Source organism: Macaca fascicularis, chromosome 2 (assembly GCF_037993035.2).
Source record: "Macaca fascicularis isolate 582-1 chromosome 2, T2T-MFA8v1.1".
Taxonomy (NCBI): Eukaryota; Metazoa; Chordata; class Mammalia; order Primates; family Cercopithecidae; genus Macaca; species Macaca fascicularis.
Genome location: NC_088376.1, coordinates 32341803 through 32368174, shown reverse-complemented (window position 1 = coordinate 32368174; position 26372 = coordinate 32341803). Strand labels below are relative to the sequence as shown.

General features: G+C 39.8%; 1 long non-coding RNA gene across 1 annotated transcript in view; it reads left to right on the top strand.

The window, feature by feature from the left end:
* LOC135969621 (uncharacterized) overlaps window positions 1-26372 on the top strand; it is an 87689-nt gene that overhangs the window by 13570 nt on the left and 47747 nt on the right. The window contains exon 2 of the long non-coding RNA XR_010584923.2: window positions 25892-25946. This is a non-coding gene — a long non-coding RNA (uncharacterized lncRNA). The remainder of the gene's footprint in view (window positions 1-25891; window positions 25947-26372) is intronic.

Below are 26372 nucleotides of genomic sequence, written 5' to 3'. Positions count from 1 at the left end.
TTTACCCATTGTCTTAGGGATTAACATTTAGCTCTTCGTTACTTATGCAAATTTCTGCAACTGGCTTGAATTTCTCCTCAGAAAATGGAATTTTCTTTTCTATCATATTATCAGGCTGCACATTTTCCAAACCTTTATGCTCTGCTTCCCTTATAAAACTGAATGTCTTTAACGGCACCCAAGTCACCTCTTGACTGCTTTGCTGCTTAACAGTTTCTTCCACCAGGTACCCTAAATCGTCTGTCTCAAGTTCAAAGTTCCACAAATCTCTAGGGCAGGGGAATAATGCTGTCAGTCTTTTTGCTAAAACAACAAGAGTCACCATTGCTCCAGTTCCCAACAAGTTCCTCATTTCCATCTTAGACCACCTCAACCAATACTTCATTGTCCATATTGCTATCAGTATTTTTGTGAATGCCATTCAACAAGTCTCTAGGAGGTTCCAAGCTTTCTCACATTTTCCTGTCTTCTTCTGAGCCCTCCGAACTGTTCCAACCCCTGCCTATTACCCAGTTCCAAAGTTGCTTCCACATTTTCAGGTACCTACAGCAGCGCCCCACTCTACTGGTACCAATTTACTGTATTAGTCTGTTTGCATGCTGCTGATAAAGACATACCCGAGACTGGAAAGAAAAAGAGGTTTAATGAACTTACAGTTCCACATGGCTGGGGAGGCCTCACAATCATGACAGAAGGCAAGGAGGAGCAAGTCACGTCTTACATGGATGGCAGGCAGGCAAAGAGAGATCTTTTGCAGGGAAACTCCCATTTTTAAAACCATCACTTCTCATGAGACTCATTCACTATCACAAGAACAGTGTAGGAAAGACCCGCTCCCATATTTCAGTCATCTCCCACCAGGTTCTCCCCATGACACGGGGGAACTGTGGCAGTTACAATTCAAGATGAGATTTGGATGAGGACACAGAGCCAAACCATATCACCTACTGAAAGACATCTTGGTTGCTTCCAAGTTTTAGCAGTTATGAATAAAACTCTATAAACATCCATGTGCAGGTTTTTGCAGGAATGTAAGTTTCAACTCTTTTGGGTAAATACCAAGGAGTGCAATTGCTGAATTTTACTGTAAGAGTATGTTTAGTTTTGCCTTCCAAAGTAGCTGTATTATTTTGCATTTCTACCACAATCAATGACAGTTCCTGTTGTTCCACATCTTCACCAGTAGTTGGTGTTGTCAGTGTTCTGGATTTTGCTCAATTCAGTATATAGTAGTATTTAATTTTTCTTTTAATTTGTGTTTCTCTGATGACATATAATATGGAGCACCTTTTCATATGCTTATTTGTCATTTGCATATCTTTGGTGAAGTGTCTGCTGAGGTCTTTGGTTCATTTTTTAATTGAGTTATTTTTTATTTTTATTTTTTAGGCAGAGCCTCACTTTGTCACCCAGTCTGGAGTGCAGTGGTATTATCTTGGCACACTGCAACCTGTGCCTCCAGGGCTTAAGTGATCCTCCCACCTCAGCCTCCAGAGTAGCTGGAACTATAGGTGTGTACCACCATGCCCAGCTAATTTTTGTATTTTTTGTAGAGACAAAGGGTTTTGTCATGTTTTGTCATGTTACCCAGGCTGGTCTTGAACTCCTGAACTCAAGCAATCTGCCTGCCTTAGCCTCCCAAAGTGCTGTTATTACAGGCTTGAGCCACCATGCCTGGCTGATTTTCTTTAAAAATCATTGAATTTTCTAATGCTTTGAATAGTTTAGATGACAGTCCTTTATCAGATACATCTTTTGCAAATATTTTTTTCCAGTCTGTGGGAGAAAATAATCTTTCTTCTCAAGCCTATGGCTTGATTTCTGTTTCTCTTGACAATGTCTTTCACAGAGCAGAAACATTTAATTTTACTGAATACTAGTTTGTTCTTTCTTTTGTGGGTCATGCCTTTGATGTTGTATCTGAAAAGTCATTGCCATACCCAAGGTCATCTAAGTGTTCTATATCATCTGTCCACTTTTTCTAGCACCATTTGTTGAAAATACTATTTTTGCTCAATTATATTTCCTTTGCTCCTCTGTCAAAGATCAGTTGACTATGTCTTTATCAGTTGACTCTATCAGTTGAGTCTTTCTGGGCTCTCTATTCTGTTACATTGATTTATATGTCTATTCTTTCACCAATACCACACTGTCTTGATTATTGTAGCTTTATAGTAAGTCTTAAAGTTGGATATTGTCAGTCCTCTGATGTTGTTCTTCTCCTTCATTATTGTATTGACTATTCTGGGTCTTTTGCTTCTCCATATAAACTTTTGAATCAGTTTGTCTACATCTATAAAATAACTTGCTGGGGTTTTGATAGGGCTTGGATTGAATCTATAGATCAATTTGGGAAGAACTGACATCTTGACAATATCAAGTCTTCCCATCCATGATCATGGAATATCTCTCCGTTTATTTAGTTTTTCTTTGATTTCTTTTATCAGACTTATGTAGTTTTTCTCATTTATATCTTCTACATACCGATGTCCCCAACTTACGATGGTTTGACTTACAATTTTTCAACTTTACAATGGTGAGAAAATGGTACACAGTCAGCAGAAGCCGTACTTCAAATTTTGAATTTTGATCTTTTCCTGGATTAGTGATGTGATATTCTGTTTCAGTGCTCGACAGTGCAGTGGCTTCCAGTCAGCCACATGATCAGCAGGGTAAACAACTGATACAATCATTCTACTTTTCACTTTCAGTATGGTAGTCAATAAATTACATGAGATATTTAACACTTTATTATAAAATAGGGTTTGTATTAGATAATTTTGCCCAACTGTAGGCCAGTGTAAGTATTCTGAGCACATTTAGGGTAGGCTAGGCTAAGCTATGATGTTTGGTAGATTAGATTAAATGCACTTTCAACTTAGGATATTTTCAACTTAGGTTGGAGTTGTTGGAACATAACCTCATTCTAAGTCAAGAAGCATCTGTACTTTGTAAGATTTATAACTAAGTGCTTCATTTAGTTACATCTACATGTGTCTTTATATTTAAAGTAGATTTCTTGTAGACGATGTATAGTTGGGTTTCTTGTTTTTGATCCACCGTTGCAATTTTTGTATTTTAATTGGTGTACTTACACAATTGAGGTTTAAAGTGATTATTGTTACAGTTGGATTCATATCTACCATATTAATTACTGTTTTCTACTTGTTGCCATTGTCCTTTGTTCCTGTTTTTGTCTTCTACTCTTTTTGTCCCTTTTTTCATTTTATAGGAGTCTACTGTCTCTCCTTTCTTAGCATATCTGTTATACTTCTTGTTTTAGTGGTTACTCTAGAGTTTATAATGTACACTTACAACTAATCCAAGTCTACTTTTATAAAATACAATACCATTTCATGGATAGTGGGAGTACCTTATAATAATAAAACAATTCCAGTTCCTGTATTTGTTTCTTATATCACTGATGTCATTTATTTTATTTATACATAAACATACATAAGCGCACACACATGCACACACATATACAGCATACAATCAAATACATAGCTGCTATTATTCTCAACAAACTGTTGTCTGTTAGATAAATAATTTTTTTGAAAAGGTTTTATTTTACCTTCACTAGTTCCTTCTTAGATACTCTTCCTTTCTTTAAGAAGTTCCAAGTTTCCTACCTATGTAATTTACTTATCTCTGAAGAACTTCTTTTAACATTTCTTGCAAAGCAGATCTAATGGCAACAGATTCTCTCAGTGTTTTTTGGTCTGAGAAAGTCCTTATTTCTTCTTCTCGTTTGAAGGATAGTTTTGCAGGGTGCAGAATTTTAGGTTGGTGGTATTTTTTCTCTCAACACTTTAAATATTCCACTTCACTCTTTTTTTGTTGTTTATGTGGTTTCTGGGGAGAAGCCAGATATATAATTCTCATCTTTGCTTCTGTATAGGGAAGATTTTTTTCCCCTTTGTCCTCTTTAATTTTTTTTAATTTTTATTTTCTGCAGTTTGAATATGATATATCTACATGTAGGAGGTTTTTTTTTGTTTGTTATTGTTTTTGGTATTTATCCTGCTTGGAGTTCTCTTCCTGGATTTTTGGTGTCTGACATTAATTTGGGGATAATTCTCAGCATTATTGCTTCAAGTATTTCTTTGGTTCCTTTCTCTCTTTCTTCTCCTCTGGTATTCCTATTAGACATATTTTATATCTTTTGTTGCTGTCTAGTCATGGATTTTTGCCATGCCCAGTCTACTAATATGCCCATCAAAGACATTCTTCATTTCTGTTATTGTGTTTTTGATTTTTTCTTATAATTTTCATCTGTCTGCTTACTCTGCCCAACCTTTATTGCATGCTGTCTTCTTTGTCTATTAGAACACTCAGCTTATTAATCATAATTGTTTTAAATTCCTGGCCTGATAATTCCAACATCTCTGCCGTGTCTGAATCTGGTTCTGATTCTTTCTTTGTCTCTTCAGACTGTATTTTTTGCCTTTTAGTATGCCTTGTACTTTTTTCTTGATAGCCAGACATGATGTACTAGGTAAAAAGAACTACTGTAAATAGGCCTCTAGTAATGTGGTGGTGAGGTGTGGGTGGAGGGGAGGTGTTCTGTAGGCCTGTGATTTGGTCTCAGTCTTGTAGTGAGCCTGTGCCTCTGGACTGTAAACTTCACAAGTGCTTCTTAGATGCCCCCTCCCCTTACTTGGAACAGGATGGCTAGAATGGGCTGAGGTTGGGCATTTCCATTCCCCTAGGTTATTTAGACTCTGAAAAAACTCCAATCATTTAGGCTCTAGTAAAATAGTTTCTCTTCAGGGCAGGCCTTGTTAAGAACAGAGTGTACTTCAGAATGGTTCCTTTTCCCCTCTCCTTGTTGAAAACATGAGGGGATTAAAAAAAAATTATTGTGAGAACCTGGTTGAGCTCTTACTAGTAAAACTCACAAGAGTGTGGGGCTTCCCCTATGACTGGGTCCCCTTGGAGCTTTTAACTCTTAGTGTCCACACTGAGCCTTCAGCAGTTCATCAATTACAGTTCAGATGTTCCTATCCTGGCACTAGTTCCTGAGATTCCTGCTTGTGGATTTCTACTACAGCAAGTTATGCTTCTTATGTTCTCTTTTCTGTCGCTTCCATTTTAGGGGCAGCAGTTTGCCCTGTGACCATGCTTCTCTAAGAAGAGTTGTTGATTTTTTAGTTTATTTAGCTTTTTACTTGTTAGGATGGAGTGATGACTTCTAAGCTTTTTACAGGAATAACTGTTGGTTATGACTTTTAATAGGAATCATAGCCATTTACATACTCATGAACCTTCAGGCCAAGACTTTTAAGAAGCGGACATTCCTTTTTCACTCTTTTTCTTCTCCTATCTACCAGTTGAATTTTAAAGAAGTCAGCCTGGATCTCAGAGTGACTACAGAGAATACATCATTCCCATCCCCCTTCCGGTATTACCAAGATCCATTTTGGCTTTTACAGGATTAAGTAATAAGCTATCATTGTGCTAAACCATTGAGATTTTAGGGTTTGTCTGTTACAACAGCTAGTGTGTTATGTAAACTAACATAACAAGCATTGCTTAGGGATGCTTCCTGGGGATCTCCATTTCTCTACTCATCATGGATGTTAAGGCAGGTATTGCAGACTGGCTCACTTGCCTCCATTCCAAACCTTTTATAGTATGCAAGGTAAACTGTAGAAAGGCAAAGATATTTCCTTATTTCCCCAGACACCCATTTTTAGTTCAGGTTTCACAGGAGACAGATTTTGCCAAGCAGATATACTTGTGTGAAATTTGGGAAACAGCAATGAACATAGTGAGGTGGAGGTTGTGCTTTCACTATTACTACTGTTTCTTCTGGCAAGCATGTTTGTGAAATTGAAAGTAGTAGGAAACCCACCTACAGAAGTGTAAGCAAATAGAAGCCTATTTTTCTCAGATAGCAAGAAGTTTGGATGTAGGCAAATATTTGGATTTGTTCATGAGTTTAGCAATATCGGGATCAATCAGGATCAGTATCTGTACAGTTTTTGTGAATTTTCCTTCATGGTTACAAGACCATTGTTGGACCTGCTTTATTCAAGGCAAAACAAAATAAAAACAGTAGAAAAGGAGAACAGTAACATTAACTATGTCTGTCTCTTTTATCAGAAGACAGGTTTTCCCAGAAGCCCTCAAAACCGGCTTATCCAAGATCTCACTGTCCAAATTTGGGCATGTTACCACCTGAAAATTAGGATTCTACTGGCAAGGAAAAAGGAGGGAAAGTTATGGGAGTGGCATAATGCATAGACCGCATAGTCTCTGCCCTCAAGGATCTAATTATGGCTTGTAGAGCAAAACATATGCATGGATATTTGAATAACAATATGAGAGTTAAGAAAGAATATAAGGTAATAATAACATAAGTGACAGGGCAGACAATTTAGAGGAGATGGACACTTCAGCATTCACATGCAGCCTATCTCCATTTTAAGGAGAGCTGGCATGAAGGGATTCTGTGTTTTAGTTGGACCTGCAGGCAGCTTCTTGCTTGCTGCATGGTGTCATGCTGATGTCACCTGCCAGAGCAGAAGAGTGTTCTAAGAAAATGTCCAAATGAAGTGCCTTCTACAGGGTTGGGAGTGGTGAACTTAGCCTCATCCCAGGTGGATAAAAGGGCACTGTAGGAATTGAGGAAAGATTCCAAACCCAAGTCTAGAAGTTTATTTTGTGAGTAGAATGTTTCTCTGGATGCTGGAGACAGTAAAGCCAACCACTTCCCCGTAATTAGCCTGGGCCTCGTAAGTCACCCAGACATAATACCAAGCTCTAAAATTGCCTTCAGAGTAAGGGGCCAGCACCCTGGAGTTACTGGCACTTGCTTTTTTGGCACCAGATTTAATGACATTAATGATCCCAATCCCATATGGAGTTCCCTGAACTGTTTAGATAATGAATTTGCCTTATGGCAGCAGTGCTCCTTCTAATGAGGAATGAGTATTTTCTATACGTTTTTATTTTAATGTGGTGGCTTTTGTGATATTGATCCCTGGATCATGTGCTGTTCAAACTCAGCTTTAATTTTCTCAATAGCATGGTTCACCAATCCGTTGGGATGCTGGTTTAAACAAGGATAGAATTCTACAGAACTGCCTCTCCCATATCCCTCGGGCCCTCATTGTGCCTCAGGTCAAATTCCAACTGCCAGTATATGCATCTCTTGCCTGAGGGTTTTCTTTGAAATTATGGGAAGACTCTGTCTGCCCACTCTGCAGGTTGGAAGTGTCAGAAGATTAATGTCACCCTTCCTCTGGAATAGCTCTCAACCAAAGATTGATGGGACTTGATGGCTCCTCTAGTGGGAGAATGCTAAGACTTGTATTCTCCACTTTTCCCAGAGTGTCTTCCTAGCATTAAGCTACAGTAGCCCATGATGGTTGCTGGTTTACTAATACACCCTTGATTGAAGAGATACCCCTTCCCTGTTTCACTTTCCCCTGCTCCTCTGCACTGATTTCCTCTGAGCAGGCTCACATTTCAAGCAAGGAACGTCAATGTTATTAATTGACTCCAAAAAAGAAAAAGCCCTGGCAACCCCAAGAAGACCAAAAGAAAGGAACATGGCTATTTCCAAGTTTTATCAATGATGGAGGGAAGGTTCCACCCAGAGTCTGCCAGAGGGAGAAGTGCAAAGGGCTGGTGGGTAACAAGCTATGAATGGTATTATAATAAGTATTAATAATTCTACTCCTTTGCCACCCAAATAACAACTTTCACTCAAATCCTTGTCTCAGAGTCTGCTTCTTAGGGACCCAAGTTAATTCATGAAGATTGCTCAGATTTTTTCTTCTTGCAGACTGTTTTCGTTGTTGTTGTTTTTTACTACAACTGTCTCTTCTGTGATGAACATCCAAGTGTTTCAGAGGCAATATAACCTAAAGTGAGCCCCAGTATGTTAGTCATGAAAAAAGGACATTTGATTGGCTTTTCTGATGGACCCAAAGGAGAAACATGCACAAGGGACAAAATCAGAAAAAGGAACATAGCATGTTGATTCCAAGCTCTTTCTGGAGACCTCTAGGCCTGGTAAACTAGTTTATACCATGCGATATCCCTGGACCATGTCTACAGTATACACAGATCACATGGCCTCTTTGTGTCCTTTACAAAGGACACTCTAAAGTTGAGACCTCTTCAAAGCAGGAAGCAGCCACAGGTCTTTCTTGGCTTCCTAACCTCAAGGGGAATAAGATGACAACATTCTAAAGAGACAAAGTCAAGACAGACGTGTCCTAGTGGAAGCCCAAACATTTGTTTAAACTTTTAGCTCATCACCCCTAAACACTGTGACTTGACCCATTTATATTTTTTCTCTTTCCTTGGTGTACACTTGAAGATGGTGACTCTGTTGGTTTGCAAGAGTTGCCATAACAAAGTACCACAAACTGGGTGCCTTAAATGACAGAAATTTGTTGTCTCCCGGTTCAGGAGTAAGGCATTAACGAGGTTGGTTCCTTCTGATGGCTGTGGGGGAAGATCTCTTCCATGTCTCTCTCCTAGCTTCTGGAAATTTGTTGGCAATCTTTGGTGTTCCTTGATTTATAGATGCATGACCCAGATCTCTGCCTTTATGTTCCCGTGATACTCTCCCAGTGTGTGTCCAAATTTCCCCTATGTATAAGGGCAACAGTGGTAATGGATTAGGAGCCTAGCCTACTCCAATATGACTTTGTCGTAACTTAACTAATTATGTCTACAATGACCCTATTTCTAAATAAGGTCACATTCGAGATACTGGAGGTTAAGACCTCAAAATATGATTTTTTTGGGGACACAGTTCAATGCATAACAGTGACCCAGGCAGGGAGTACGGTATAATGGTTAAGAAGTAGAACTTGGAGATGAAATTGACTTGGTTGAAATTTTAACTGTACTACTTACTTGCTCAATGATTTTGAGCAACCTATTAATCTTTCTGAATTTTAGTTCCCTCATCTATGCAATGGAGATGATAATAGCTACCTCAGAGAATTGTTGAGATAATTAAATGCAGTGATGGTTGTAAATGCAGAGTGAGAATAAATAACAATTCTTATTACTATTCATAGCCCCTTGCCCACCAGCGCTTTGCACTTTCATCTCTGGCAGAGTCTATCCGGGAAGCTCTTTGGGTCAGAGCTCTCTTTTCATCGTCAGTAAAACTTGGAAATAGCAGTGTTTCTCCCCCTTGATCTTCTTGGGGTTACCAGAACTTTTCCATTTTTAGAGTCAATTGATAACATTGATGTTCCTCACTTAATGTGTGGGCCTGCTGGGGGAAAGCAGTGCAGGCCCAGATAGGAGAGATGGTCTTTACAAATCAAAAAAACATACTCCACTCCCTAACCCTTTGAACTTTCCCTAGTACATCCTGCTGGAAAAGAGAAACCAGTTCTCAAATTTTAGTGCTCTTCTTTGGTCAACTTTAACCTCAAAGAGATTATACATTTTCATTATTTCATAGTACCTTTATTAACGCAGGTGAACACTGTTTTTCATAGGCAGTCTTTTACTTTGTGATACACAGAAGTACCCAGAATTTGCTGAATTGATAAACTGTCTGTCTAAAGACTTGGGCAAAATTGATGATCAGTAGACTTAGAGGGTCAGAGAAACACAAAATTCCTTGAATATCAGGAGTCAAGAGGGAGATTCTTAGGCACTCAGAAAAGTTGTGGAGGGGTAGAGATTTAGGGGGAAAAAAGGAAACATTTATTAACTATCTACTCTAAACAGAACACTTGGCAACGTACAGTGGCTGATGCCTGTAGTCCCAGCACTTTGAGAGGCCAAGGCGGGCTGATGGCTTAAGCTCAGGAGTTTGAGACCAGCTTGGGCAACATGAAGTGTCATCATCTCTACAAAATATACAAAAATTAGCTGAGTGTGGTGCTGCACACCTGTACTCCCAGCTACTTGGGAGTCTGAGGTGGGAGGATCATTTCAGCTTCAGAGGTGGAGGTTGCAGTGAACGGAGATCATGCCACTGCACTTCAGCCTGGAGGACAGAGTGGGACCCTGTCTCAAAGAAACAAAACAAAGCAAAACAAAAACAAAACAAAAACAAACCCAAGAACACTTGGCTTAGTGTTTTTTTTTTTTTCTTTTTTTTTAAACCAGTTTTGCCACTGTCTTAATTGGCTATCCCCTCCGCTGTCTCTCAGAGCCTGGGTTTCCTGCCTCTAGGGAAAGCCATTCACATCTTCATAAGGAGAATGGAAAGCACGGTCTCCTGGAATTTCTCCTGTTTTTTGGAATTTTTGCAGACCACCTTCCATTCACGCATGATGACCTACTGCTCCTTGCCTCTGCATTCTTAGCTCTTGGGCCTTCATTTGTCTCTCTCAGTTTCTAATAAAGGGACCTTCACCGCCATTTCCTTTGATGACCCATTTTGGGCATAGTTCTTTGACTTAACTGTCCTTTCCCTCAGCTGCAAGCCTGGCCCCATGCCCAGTGATCACCCCCCTTCCTGTTCCTGCTTTAAATAAGAACTATCTGGGATTCTTACTGTGGGGACCAGTTAGATATAGCTTTACAACCATACTTATGTTTAGTCCTCAAAGATACTGGGCAGTGTGCTCTAGAAAGGAGTCTATCACTGTACAAATGGGAAGATCCTCTGGGTTTGGAGTCTTTTAACAAATGTTTTGGTGTTCACCAGAACTTCTGAAGTTGGCATGTAACTTCGTCTAGTGAGGTCACGCTGGGCCATCTCCATTTGTTTCTTCTCTGGACACACTTTGGATAGATCCTGCAAGATGGGGAAGGTGATCAAGTTAGAAAGACAACAAGGACATTTCTTCACACCAAATAACTTTATTGAATAAATCCCCTGTTGTGCATTTTTCTTAAGATGGTTGGATTCAGTGGTTTTACTGTAGCAGAAATGCTGTGGAAGAGGGGGTGGCATACGTATACTGGTGAGATATTACCACAATAATGCTGTGTAACAAACCATTCCAATAGTTAATGGCTTAAAACAATGTTTTAAAAGATATTTGTGACTTGGAAGGTCAACTACAACTTAGCTGGGCTGGCATTCTGTTCCAGTCTCCAGGTTGCAGGTTGGATTCAGGCAAGTTCTACATGTTTTAATCTGGGGCCCAGGCCAAAGAGGCAGTAGCTCTCTGGAGTAATCGTTCTCATCATAAATAACTAGAGTGCAAAAGAGCAGCCCAGAAATACAAATATATTTCAAGCCTCTGTTCATTTCACATGGTCCAGCCCAAAGTCAAGAGGTAGGTATCCACCCTCCATGAAGCTATAGCAAGATGGTGGATGATTCCACTATAGGAGAATGATATATTTGGACATGTATCTTCAAATAAAATTTATTTATATTTGGGTATCCAAAGTAGCCAAAATAAATATCTATGTCATTGGAAACAGAGGAAGTGGGGAGAAGGTACGGTAAGTGAAGAGTTAGAATAGCAGCTTTACATCCTCAGGATACTAGATATCTACAACTCTGTGTAGCTGTGTTGCTGTATGTGTTTATGTGTTGGATAAGGAATTGCAAAGAAGGACATAAAAGTTGTAAAACTGCTTTAGAGTTCACTCATTAACTTCTGAAAAGACAGACAAATGCTAAAAGTGTATAAAAGAAGTATGAGGTACACAGAATTTCTTTTTTTTCATTTTGTTTGCCTAAGCAGTGTTTTTAAGGAAAAAGTAGTTATCATTAGCTAAGATGTTGCAAAGATATCAACTAGAAATTTCACTTACAGCTGCTCAGTCTTTTGGGTAATTAACAAAATGGGGTAGGAGAAGAAATTAATGGTTGTGCCAATATTTGTTGGCAATTTTGACTTATTCTTCGGTAGCCCCCAGTTGATAAAATTATCACTATTCAAAATAAACTTACAGATAGTCCCTATCGTTGGGAAAAAAAAAACCTGAGAGTGTCAGAGACCCTGAGAGTGTCAGAGACAACTACTAAAAGAATGCTGGGGTTTTTAATTTTTGTTTTTGTTTTAAATATAGCAACTTCATGTGGCTCAGTGCTCTGGGATACTTTTCTTCTGCCAGCATCCCATCTGTATTCAGACTGCTTCTGTTTGTCCTACCAACCACTCTGATTGTGTAGTTCACATGAGCAGCAGCATAGTCTTGAGACCCCCTGCTATACAATCTTCCTCATTTATTGTCTCAAGCCAAGATAAATTACACACTTTAGAACAAGGCCTTAACCGTAAATATTTAATGATTTTCACCTTCAAAGCACTGTGCAAGCATATGTAGTCTTATTTTGGGGTGATGATTTGCATCTCTAATCTTTTAGGACATAGTTTCTTTGTTTTTAAAATACTGTCATACCCTTTTTTATTAATCTTAATACAAAGCTGAGTTGTTTTCTATAATAGTTTTACTGATATATAATTCACATAACCATAACATTCACCCTTTTGAAATATGCCATTCAGTGTTCTTTTTTTAGTATATTCAGAGTTGTGCAATCATCATCACTATCTAATTTTAGAACATCATAACTCCAAAAAGAAACCCCATATCCATTAGGAGTCACTCCCCATTCTGCCTCACCCATCCTATCTCTGGCCAAACCATATAGCCTTTGGCCATCACTCATCTATTTTCTGTCTCTATACTTTTACCTATTCTGAACACATCATATAAATGGAATCGTATAATACATGGCCTTTTGTGGCTGACTTCTTTCATATAGCATTATGTTTTTGAGTTTCATCCATATTGTAATATGTATCAGTACCTCATTCTTTTTTATTGTTAAATTGCATTCAGTTGTATGGATATACCTCATTTTGGTTATTGATTCATCAGTAGATGAATATTTGGGTATATACTATGAACATGCATGTATAAGTTTTTGTGTGAACATATTTTTCCAATTCTTTTGGGTATGTTTCCAGGAGTGAAATTGCTAGATCATGTGATAACTTTATATTTAACATTAAAAAAAAAACTCCCAAACGTTTTTCTAAAGTGGCTGCACTATTTTATATTCCACCAGAAATGTGTGAAGGTTCCAGTTTCTCCACATCCTTGTCAACACTTGTTATTGCCTGTCCTTTCAAGTTTAGAAATCTCTAAAATGTGAAATAGTATTTCATTGTGATTTTGCTTTGCATTTCCCTGATGACTAATTATGGCAAATATGTTTTCATGTCTTTATGAGTAATTTGAATATATTATTTGAAAAAGGGCCTATTGAAATCATCTACCCACTTAAAAATCCATTTTGAGTTAATTTTTTATAAATGGTGTGAGGTCGGTGTATTAGTCCGTTTTCATGCTGCTGATAGAGACATACCTGAGACTGGAAGGAAAAAGTCGTTTTAATGGACTGACAGTTCCTGGTGACTGGGGAGTCCTCACAATCATGGCGAAGGCAAGGAGAGCAAGTCATGTCTTACATGGATGACAGATAGCAGGCAGAGAGAGAGAGCGTGTGGGCCGGGCATAGTGGCTCACGCCTGTAATCCCAGCACTTTGGGAGGCCTAGGTGGGCGGATCACCTGAGGTCAGGAGTTCGAGACCAGTCTGACCAACATGGCAAAACCCTGTCTCTACTAAACTTACAAAAAATTAGCCAGGTGTGGTGGCGGGTGCCTGTAATCCCAGCTGCTTGGGAGGCTGAGGCAGGAGAATCACTTGAACCAGGAGGCAGAGCTTGCAGTAAGCTGAGATTGCACCACTGCACTCCAGCATGGGTGATAACATCGAAACTCTGTCTCAAAAAAAAAAAAAAAAAGGAGCATGTGAAGGGAAACTCCCGTTTTTAAAACTATCAGATCTTGTGAGAGTTATTTACTATCATGAGAACAGCATGGGAAAGACCCTCCCTGATGATTCAGTTATCTCCTGCTGGGCCCCTCCCACAACACATGGGAATTATGGGAGCTACAAGATGAGATTTGGGTGGGGACACAGAGCCAAACCATATTAGTAGGGGTCTGTCTTTATTCTTTTGCATATTGATATCCAGTGTCTCAGCACAATTTGTTGGAAAGACTGTTGTTTTCCCATCGAATTGTGTTGGCACCTGTGTCAAAAATCAATTAATCATAAATATGAAGGTTTATTTGTAGAACTTCAATTCCATTTCAATGATCTATGTGTTTATTCTTACGCCAGTACCACACCATTTTGATTACTATAATTTTACAGTTTTGAAATTGGGGAATGTGAGTCCTCCCACTCTAAGAACGGAACTTCTACAGGGAGCTTCCACATAGGTCAAATAGTGACAATTATCTGGGGACAGAGCTTCTGGGGGAACTCCACACCTGTTCTGTACCCTCCAGTGTCTATTAGGCTGCTGGTTTTCACAGCTATTATGGCTGTGAGGCTATTGGTTTTCACAGTAATTGTGGAGCCAGGGAGAAGGGAATGGGATGAGATCAAGCCACAAAGCTTCTAATTCTTACTAAGATTCAGCCATTTTTTCTTGAAATTTTTCCTGAATTTTTACAAACTTTTGGTTAATTTCCAGAGCTCTGAAAAAGTTGATTTTGCCAGTTTTTGCCAGTGTTCTGATTGCTTTATGGAAGAGTAGATTTTTGAAGGTCCTTATCCATCATCCTGGAAGTGCTACTTTTATGTTATTTTTAAAGAGATCCATGTGATAGATGGGAGTAGGAAACTAGGACTGTAGGGCACCTACAATTCCAAGTTATATTGTCAGTGTTACATGTAATAGATAAATATGTTGATACAGGGTGTACATGATGTCAGAAACTACTTGGGTATTTACACTTAGTTGTACAACAAAAGCCAAAGTCAATGAAATAATCATTTCTTGAGTAGCTGCTATGATGAGATAAGCACTGTACCATAGAGAATAACAAAGATGAGTAAAACTGTATTATTTAAGATTCTCTCTGTAGAAGCAAACATAAACCTAGCTTGAACTTGTGTAGGCAAAAGAAAGATCTTTATAGGAAGAATTTTGGGGTGCCTTATGTAATCAAAGCCCAGGTTGGACAACCAGTCTTTGGGTAGTATGGCAATAAGGCTTTGAGATGGAGCCTCATATACTGGAACCAGGGCTTAGAAACCTCCAGTACTCTCTGTCTTCCTCTCATCTCTATTCTCTCTCTGAAGCTTCATTCCCTGTCATTGTGGGACAGTCTCCTTCATCTGACAAGAATGATGGCAGTGGCAGATTTCATCATTGATCCCAATTCTTCATCCTTCCATGGATCCACATCGTTTGCCATGTGATTTTGCAGCTCCTCCCACTGAAGGGGTAGAATGTATTCTCCATCTTGACTTTGGGAATAGTCATGTGACTTGGTTTAGCCAGTTGAATTAGGTATAAGTGACAGAGTTCTATGAAGAACTGTAAATGTTATGAGATTTTATCCTACTTATAAATATTCAGTTAGCATGCCACTATTTTATGGATGTAGGCAGAAGACATGAGATTCCTGTGACAGAAACAAAGGACTTTATTACTCATGACACAGCAAGCAGCATGAGCTTCATGTTTGCATCAATTCTCCTTGCCTTCCACCAAATTGCATTAGGATGATGTGGAGGGACCCAGGTGGATGATGCATTTGCAGTATGTGTGTCAAGTTGAAGAACCCTGAGCTTAGGGAACCCAAATCTTTTATAATGGACAGTAAGCCTTTCTGACCTTTGTCCCAGGGGGAGTCATTATCTTTATTAACAATAAGCTTGGGGGCGGAGCAAGATGGCCGAATAGGAACAGCTCCAGTCTCCAACTCCCAGCGCGAGCGACACAGAAGACCGGTGATTTCTGCATTTTCAACTGAGGTACTGGGTTCATCTCACTGGGGAGTGCTGGACGATCGGTGCTGGTCAGCTGCTGCAGCCCGACCAGCGAGAGCTGAAGCAGGGCGAGGCATTGCCTCACCTGGGAAGCGCAAGGGGGAAGGGAATCCCTTTTCCTAGCCAGGGGAACTGAGACACACAACACCTGGAAAATCGGGTAACTCCCACCCCAATACTGCGCTTTAAGCAAACAGGCACACCAGGAGATCATATCCCACGCCTGGCCGGGAGGGTCCCACACCCACGGAGCCTCCCTCATTGCTAGCACAGCAGTCTGTGATCTACCAGCAAGGCAGCAGCGAGGCTGGGGGAGGGGCGCCCGCCATTGCCGAGGCTTAAGTAGGTAAACATAGCCGCTGGGAAGCTCGAACTGGGTGGAGCTCACAGCAGCTCAAGGAAACCTGCCTGTCTCTGTAGACTCCACCTCTGGGGACAGGGCACAACTATACAACAACAAAAGCAGCAGAAACCTCTGCAGACGCAAACGACTCTGTCTGACAGCTTTGAAGAGAGCAGTGGATCTCCCAACACGGAGGTTGAGATCTGAGAAGGGACAGACTCCCTGCTCAAGTGGGTCCCTGACCCCTGAGCAGCCTAACTGGGAGCCATCCCCCACTAGGGGCAGTCTGATACCCCACACCTCACAGGGTGGAGTACACCCCTGAGAGGAAGCTTCCAAAGCAAGAATCAGACAGGTACACTCGCTGTTCAGAAATATTCTATCTTCTGCAGCCTCTGCTGCTGATACCCAGGCAAACAGGGTCTGGAGTGGACCTCAAGCAATCTCCAACAGACCTACAGCTGAGGGTCCTGACTGTTAGAAGGAAAACTATCAAACAGGAAGGACACCTACATCAAAACCCCATCAGTACATCACCATCATCAAAGACCAGAGGCAGATAAAACCACAAAGATGGGGAAAAAGCAGGGCAGAAAAGCTGGAAATTCAAAAAATAAGAGCGCATCTCCCCCGGCAAAGGAGCGCAGCTCATCGCCAGCAACGGATCAAAGCTGGACGGAGAATGACTTTGACGAGATGAGAGAAGAAGGCTTCAGTCCATCAAATTTCTCAGAGCTAAAGGAGGAATTACGTACCCAGTGCAAAGAAACTAAAAGTCTTGAAAAAAAAGTGGAAGAATTGATGGCTAGAGTAATTAATGCAGAGAAGGTCCTAAACGAAATGAAAGAGATGAAAACCATGACACGAGAAATACGTGACAAATGCACAAGCTTCAGTAACCGACTCGATCAACTGGAAGAAAGAGTATCAGCGATTGAGGATCAAATGAATGAAATGAAGCGAGAAGAGAAACCAAAAGAAAAAAGAAGAAAAAGAAATGAACAAAGCCTGCAAGAAGTATGGGATTATGTAAAAAGACCAAATCTACGTCTGATTGGGGTGCCTGAAAGTGAGGGGGAAAATGGAACCAAGTTGGAAAACACTCTTCAGGATATCATCCAGGAGAACTTCCCCAACCTAGTAGAGCAGGCCAACATTCAAATCCAGGAAATACAGAGAACGCCACAAAGATACTCCTCGAGAAGAGCAACTCCAAGACACATAATTGCCAGATTCACCAAAGTTGAAATGAAGGAAAAAATCTTAAGGGCAGCCAGAGAGAAAGGTCGGGTTACCCACAAAGGGAAGCCCATCAGACTAACAGCAGATCTCTCGGCAGAAACTCTACAAGCCAGAAGAGAGTGGGGGCCAATATTCAACATTCTTAAAGAAAAGAATTTTAAACCCAGAATTTCATATCCAGCCAAACTAAGTTTCATAAGTGAAGGAGAAATAAAATCCTTTACAGATAAGCAAATGCTTAGAGATTTTGTCACCACTAGGCCTGCCTTACAAGAGATCCTGAAGGAAGCACTAAACATGGAAAGGAACAACTGGTACCAGCCATTGCAAAAACATGCCAAAATGTAAAGACCATCGAGGCTAGGAAGAAACTGCATCAACTAACGAGCAAAATAACCAGTTAATATCATAATGGCAGGATCAAGTTCACACATAACAATCTTAACCTTAAATGTAAATGGACTAAATGCTCCAATTAAAAGACACAGACTGGCAAACTGGATAAAGAGTCAAGACCCATCAGTCTGCTGTATTCAGGAGACCCATCTCACACGCAGAGACATACATAGGCTCAAAATAAAGGGATGGAGGAAGATTTACCAAGCAAATGGAGAACAAAAAAAAGCGGGGGTTGCAATACTAGTCTCTGATAAAACAGACTTTAAACCATCAAAGATCAAAAGAGACAAAGAAGGCCATTACATAATGGTAAAGGGATCAATTCAACAGGAAGAGCTAACTATCCTAAATATATATGCACCCAATACAGGAGCACCCAGATTCATAAAGCAAGTCCTTAGAGACTTACAAAGAGACTTAGACTCCCATACAATAATAATGGGAGACTTCAACACTCCACTGTCAACATTAGACAGATCAACGAGACAGAAAGTTAACAAGGATATCCAGGAATTGAACTCATCTCTGCAGCAAGCAGACCTAATAGACATCTACAGAACTCTCCACCCCAAATCAACAGAATATACATTCTTCTCAGCACCACATCGTACTTACTCCAAAATTGACCACGTAATTGGAAGTAAAGCACTCCTCAGCAAATGTACAAGAACAGAAATTATAACAAACTGTCTCTCAGACCACAGTGCAATCAAACTAGAACTCAGGACTAAGAAACTCAATCAAAACTGCTCAACTACATGGAAACTGAACAACCTGCTCCTGAATGACTACTGGGTACATAACGAAATGAAGGCAGAAATAAAGATGTTCTTTGAAACCAATGAGAACAAAGATACAACATACCAGAATCTCTGGGACACATTTAAAGCAGTGTGTAGAGGGAAATTTATAGCATTAAATGCCCACAAGAGAAAGCAGGAAAGATCTAAAATTGACACTCTAACATCACAATTAAAAGAGTTAGAGAAGCAAGAGCAAACACATTCGAAAGCTACCAGAAGGCAAGAAATAACTAAGATCAGAGCAGAACTGAAGGAGATAGAGACACAAAAAACTCTCCAAAAAAATCAATGAATCTAGGAGTTGGTTTTTTGAAAAGATCAACAAAATTGACAGACCACTAAGAGAGAAGAATCAAATCTACGCAATTAAAAATGATAAAGGGGATATCACCACCGACCCCACAGAAATACAAACTACCATCAGAGAATACTATAAACACCTCTACGCAAATAAACTGGAAAATCTAGAAGAAATGGATAATTTCCTGGACACTTACACTCTTCCAAGACTAAACCAGGAAGAAGTTGAATCCCTGAATAGACCAATAGTAGGCTCTGAAATTGAGGCAATAATTAATAGCCTACCAACCAAAAAACGTCCAGGACCAGATGGATTCACAGCTGAATTCTACCAGAGGTACAAGGAGGAGCTGGTACCATTCCTTCTGAAACTATTCCAATCAATAGAAAAAGAGGGAATCCTCCCTAACTCATTTTATGAGGCCAACATCATTCTGATACCAAAGCCTGGCAGAGACACAACAAAAAAAGAGAATTTTAGACCAATATCCCTGATGAACATCGATGCAAAAATCCTCAATAAAATACTGGCAAACCGGGTTCAGCAACACATCAAAAAGCTTATCCACCATGATCAAGTGGGCTTCATCCCTGGGATGCACGGCTGGTTCAACATTCGCAAATCAATAAACATAATCCAGCATATAAACAGAACCAAAGACAAGAACCACATGATTATCTCAATAGATGCAGAAAAGGCTTTTGACAAAATTCAACAGCCCTTCATGCTAAAAACGCTCAATAAATTCGGTATTGATGGAACGTACCTCAAAATAATAAGAGCTATCTATGACAAACCCACAGCCAATATCATACTGAATGGGCAAAAACTGGAAAAATTCCCTTTGAAAACTGGCACAAGACAGGGATGCCCTCTCTCACCACTCCTATTCAACATAGTGTTGGAAGTTCTGGCTAGGGCAATTAGGCAAGAGAAAGAAATCAAGGGTATTCAGTTAGGAAAAGAAGAAGTCAAATTGTCCCTGTTTGCAGATGACATGATTGTATATTTAGAAAACCCCATTGTCTCAGCCCAAAATCTCCTTAAGCTGATAAGCAACTTCAGCAAAGTCTCAGGATACAAAATTAATGTGCAAAAATCACAAGCATTCTTATACACCAGTAACAGACAAACAGAGAGCCAAATCAGGAATGAACTTCCATTCACAATTGCTTCAAAGAGAATCAAATACCTAGGAATCCAACTTACAAGGGATGTAAAGGACATCTTCAAGGAGAACTACAAACCACTGCTCAGTGAAATCAAAGAGGACACAAACAAATGGAAGAACATACCATGCTCATGGATAGGAAGAATCAATATCGTGAAAATGGCTATACTGCCCAAGGTTATTTATAGATTCAATGCCATCCCCATCAAGCTACCAATGAGTTTCTTCACAGAATTGGAAAAAACTGCTTTAAAGTTCATATGGAACCAAAAAAGAGCCCGCATCTCCAAGACAATCCTAAGTCAAAAGAACAAAGCTGGAGGCATCACGCTACCTGACTTCAAACTATACTACAAAGCTACAGTAACCAAAACAGCATGGTACTGGTACCAAAACAGAGATATAGACCAATGGAACAGAACAGAGTCCTCAGAAATAATACCACACATCTACAGCCATCTGATCTTTGACAAACCTGAGAGAAACAAGAAATGGGGAAAGGATTCCCTATTTAATAAATGGTGCTGGGAAAATTGGCTAGCCGTAAGTAAAAAGCTGAAACTGGATCCTTTCCTTACTCCTTATACGAAAATTAATTCAAGATGGATTAGAGACTTAAATGTTAGACCTAATACCATAAAAATCCTAGAGGAAAACCTAGGTAGTACCATTCAGGACATAGGCATGGGCAAAGACTTCATGTCTAAAACACCAAAAGCAACAGCAGCAAAAGCCAAAATTGACAAATGGGATCTCATTAAACTAAAGAGCTTCTGCACAGCAAAAGAAACTACCATCAGAGTGAACAGGCAACCTACAGAATGGGAGAAAATTTTTGCAATCTACTCATCTGACAAAGGGCTAATATCCAGAACCTACAAAGAACTCAAACAAATTTACAAGAAAAAAACAAACAACCCCATCAAAAAGTGGGCAAAGGATATGAACAGACATTTCTCAAAAGAAGACATTCATACAGCCAACAGACACATGAAAAAATGCTCATCATCACTGGCCATCAGAGAAATGCAAATCAAAACCACAATGAGATACCATCTCACACCAGTTAGAATGGCGATCATTAAAAAGTCAGGAAACAACAGGTGCTGGAGAGGATGTGGAGAAATAGGAACACTTTTACACTGTTGGTGGGATTGTAAACTAGTTCAACCAGTATGGAAAACAGTATGGCGATTCCTCAAGGATCTAGAACTAGATGTACCATATGACCCAGCCATCCCATTACTGGGTATATACCCAAAGGATTATAAATTATGCTGCTATAAAGACACATGCACACGTATGTTTATTGCGGCACTATTCACAATAGCAAAGACTTGGAATCAACCCAAATGTCCATCAGTGACAGATTGGATTAAGAAAATGTGGCACATATACACCATGGAATACTATGCAGCCATCAAAAAGGATGAGTTTGTGTCCTTTGTAGGGACATGGATGCAGCTGGAAACCATCATTCTTAGCAAACTATCACAAGAACAGAAAACCAAACACCGCATGTTCTCACTCATAGGTGGGAACTGAACAATGAGATCACTTGGACTCAGGAAGGGGAACATCACACACCGGGGCCTATCATGGGGAGGGGGGAGGGGGGAGGGGGGAGGGATTGCATTGGGAGATATACCTGATGTAAATGACGAGTTGATGGGTGCAGCACACCAACAAGGCACAAGTATACATATGTAACAAACCTGCACGTTATGCACTTGTACCCTACAACTTAAAGTATAATAATAATAATTAAAAAAAAAATAAAAAAAAAAATAAAAAAAATAAAAATAAAAAAAAGAATTCTAAAAAAAAAAAAAAAACAATAAGCTTGTCTGCCTTTTGCTTTAGCGGGAGACACTCTCAAATCTCCTTGATCTGGAGGGTGACAATATCCCTATCTTCCAGGGCCATTGGCTATACAAAGTTTGGAACAAGGTGCAATCAATACCTTGCTAGCAGGATGTACAGAAATGTGAGAGATCCATGGAGAATTGTCTAACAACAAGTTCAAGTGTCTAAGCTTAGATCTTGAGATGCCTCACATGCTTCCACTTGCTTTCTTTCTCTTCCACCTGCCTCTATGGGAAAAACATTCCATGGCTAGCACATTTATCCCAGCAGGAGGATAAAAGACATGTGGAACAGAACTTCCCACATGAGCCTAGCCGGAAGCAACTGACTCTCAAATGACTCAAGGAAGCATGAACCAAATGAATGCTTCTGGTACAAAGTTCTTGTGATTGTTTGTTATGCAGCAGTATCTACTGATGCAATGACCCCTGATGGCAACTCGGTTTTCCATTTTGTGTCTTCCATCACCCAAGAAGGACAGTCACAAGTAGTTTCTGGTTCTGGTAAAGACCTCTGATTGGCTCATCCCTAAATGTAAATTAACAAGTTAGCAGCCAGGTGTGGTGGCACACGCCTGTAATCCCAGAACTTTGGGAGGCCGAGGCAGGTGGATTGCCTGAGGTCAGGAGTTCAAGACCAGCCTGGCCAATGGGGAGAAACCCTGTCTCTACTAAAAAATACAAGAAAAAAAATACAAGAAAAAAAAAATTAGCCAGGCATGGTGGCACACACCTGTAATCCCAGCTACTTGGGAGGCTGAGGCAGGAGAACTCGGGAAGCGGAGGTTTCAGTGAACTGAGATTGCACCACTGCACTCTAGCCTGGGCAACAGAGCAAGACTTCATCTCAAAAAAACAAAACCAAAAACAAACAAGTTAACCTAATAGGCATGGTGGCTCATATCTGTAATCCCAGCACTTTGGGAGGCCAACTGGAATCACTTGAGGCTAGAAATTTGAGACCAGCCTGGGCAACATAGTGAAACCTCATCTCTACCAAAAAAAAAAATTAATGTAAAAAAATCAGTAGCATATCTATACATCAGTAATATTCAAGCCGAGAGCCAGCCAAATCCCATTTAAAATAAGAACACAGTGCCACAATACAAGAGCCACACACACACAAAATACCTAGGAATACATCTAACCAAGGAGGGGAAAGATCTCTACAAGAAGAACTATAAAACATCACTGAAAAAAACACAGATGACACCAACAAGTAGAAAAGAATTCTATGCTCATTGATTGGAAGAATCAATATTGTTAAAATGGCTATATTGCCCAAAGCAATCAATAAAATTTAATGCTACTCTTATCAAACTACCAATGTCATTTTTCACAGAATTAGACAAAGCTATTCTAAAATTAATATGGAACCAAAAAAGAGCCTGAATAGCCAAAGCAATCCTAAGCAAAAAGAACAAAGCCAGAGACATCACATTATCTGACTTAAAACTATACCATAAGGCTATAGTAACCAAAACAGCATGGTAGTGGTACAAAAACAGACACATAGACCAATGGAACAGAACATAGAACCCAGAAATAAAGACACACACCTATGGCCATCTGATCTTTGACAAAGTTGACAGAAATAAGCAATGGAGAGAGGGCTCCCTATTCAATAAGTGGTGCTGGGGAAACTGGTCAATATGCAAAAGAATGAAAATGGACCCTACTATTCACCATATATAAAAATTAACTCAAGATGGATTAAATACTTAGATGTAAGACTTCAAATTGTAAGAATCCTAGAAGGAAGCCTAGGAAACACCATTGTGGACATCAGGCTTGGGAAAGAACTTATGACTAAGTCCTCAAAAGCAATTGCAACAAAAACAAAAATTGACAAGTGGGACCTAATTAAACTAAAGAGCTTCTGCACAGCAAAAGTAACTATCAACAGAGTAAGCGGACAGCCTACAGAATGGGAGAAGATATTGGCAAACTAGGCATCTGACAGAGGTCTAATACCCAGACTCTATAAGGAACTTAACCAATTCAACAAGCAAAAAACAAGTAATTCCATTAAAAAGTGGGCAAAAGTCATGGACACTTCTCCAAAGAATTACGCAATTGGCCAAAAAACATGAAAAAATGCTCAACATCATTAATCATCAGACTGATGCAAATTAAAACCACAATGAGATACCATCTCACACCAGTCAAAATGGCCATTACTGAAAAGTCAAAAAACAGATGCTGGCAAGGCTGCAGAGTAAAGGAATTGCTTACACTCTGCTGGTGGGAATGCAAATTAGTTCAGCCACTGTGGAAAGCTGTTTGAAGATTTCTCAAATAACTTAAGACAGGGCTACCATTTGACCCAGGAATTCCATTACTGGGTATATGCCCGAAGGAAAATTGATCACTTTACCAAAAGACACATGCACTTGTACGTTCATTGCAGCACTATTCGCAATAGCAAAAACATGGAATCAGCCTAGGTGCCCATCAATGGTGGATTGGGTAAAGAAAATGTATCCACTATAGAAAACTATGCAACCATAAAAACAATGTAATCATATCATTTGCAGCAACATGGATACAGCTAGAGGCCATTATCCTAAGAAAGTTAATGCAGGAAAAGAAAATCAGATACCACAGATTGTCACTTATAAGTGGAAGCTAAACATTGGGTACTCATGGACATAAAGATGGCAACAATAGATACTGGAAACTACTAGAAGGTGGGAGAGAGGAGTGCTGAAAAACTGTTGGGTACTATGCTTGCTACTTGGGGGACGGGATCATTCATATCCCAAACCTCAGCCCCATGCAATATGCCCTTGTAACAAATCTGCCCGCGTACCCCCGATTCTAAAACAAAAGTTAAATTATAAAAATGGAGAAATGAATAAATAAATAGAAAAAATATTAGCTAGGCCTGGTGGTGTATGTCTGAAGTCCCAGCTGCTGGAAAGAGTGAGGCGGGAGGATTACTTGAGGCCAGGAGTTTGAGGCTGCAGTGAGCTAAGATTACCCAACTGCACTGCAGCCTGGATGATAGAGCAAGATCCTATCTGTTAAAACAAACAAACAAACAAACAAACCTACCTCAGCCTGTTACAGTTCCGTGGCAGTAAGCCAATAAAATGTGCTAATGTAGTCACAGGAAAACATAGTCAGTAGTCAATACTGTCATCACTATCACCATGTGAATGAGTAAGGGACAATTCCTAGGGAAGGAAAGAGGTGCTGGGCATCTAATACAGGCATTCATGGTGTAGGAGGGACAATGAGATGCTCTTCAAATAGAGTGAAGTTGAGTTCTAGACATGTTATGCTAATTCAATCATTCCTGTGTATTTGTGTTTGTGTGTGTGTGTTGGGGGCCGGGAGTGGGGTGGTATGAAAGGCATGAATCTGCTGTTGACTCAGCCTCAATTCCAAGTCATCACTCCAAAGGTTAAGTCATTGGCTACACTAAGTATGATTCTAGGTATTTTTGGAACATCTATTTCATAATATATAATGGCATACATTACATATTTACTCATGCTTCTTCCTGTATAGGATTGGATTTCAAAATCATATATACTGTCCTTTATGGAAAATTTTGGAAATTTTTAAGTGTAATTGGCTTGTCCCTTTTCATACTTTCGTAAACTCCTTCTCCAGAAATTAGATGCTTCTTAGAAAAGGGGAGAGAGCTGGGCATGGTGGCTTGTATCTGTAATCCCAACTACACTGGAGGTTTGAGATAGGAGGATTGCTTGAGGCCAGGAGTTTCAGACCAGCCTGGGCAACATAACGAGATCCCATCTCTGAAAGAAAAAAAAGAAGAAGGAAAGAAAGATGAAATGAAAGAAGGAAGAAAGGAAGGAAAAAAGAAGGGAAGGAAGGAAGGAAGGAGGGAAGGAAGGAAGGCAAAGAAAGAGGCAGGGGAAAGAACCTGAATAGGCAAAAATTGTTTTATCGTCTCATAGAATAGATGCTTGAAGTAGAAATTAGGTACAGTTTTTGAAAAATTAAGTCATGGTTTTTTTTTTTTTTTTTTTTTTAATGCAGTTGAATTGGTAGATGGAGATGCGTGCCTGTGACTCTAGCCTTCCTCATCAGTCTGGTAAGTTATTATAGAAATAAAATGTCATGGAGGTACAAAGGAATGCCCATTAGTAATGACAAAGGATAAATTACTGTATGTGGAACAACATGGATGGACGTTACAAATGCAATGTTGAATGAAAGAAACAAAATTAATGAGAGTATTTATTGTATATTTCATTTATAGTAAGTTCAAAACCATGGAAAACTAATCAATAAAGTTAAAAATCAGCAGTCACATGAGGAAACAGAGAGCTTAGGCCTTGGCAGGATGCCTGAGATGTAGTCTTGCCTCCTGGGTTCTCCTTCATTATATTGACGCCCTAGGGAAGACAATGATGGAGCCACTGAAACACAGGGGAGTCTGTGTGCCGTGTCCTGGGGACAGTCTGGACATTCAGCAAGGGCTTGGGGATTTTCTTTCACAGATCAGAGGAAATACCTG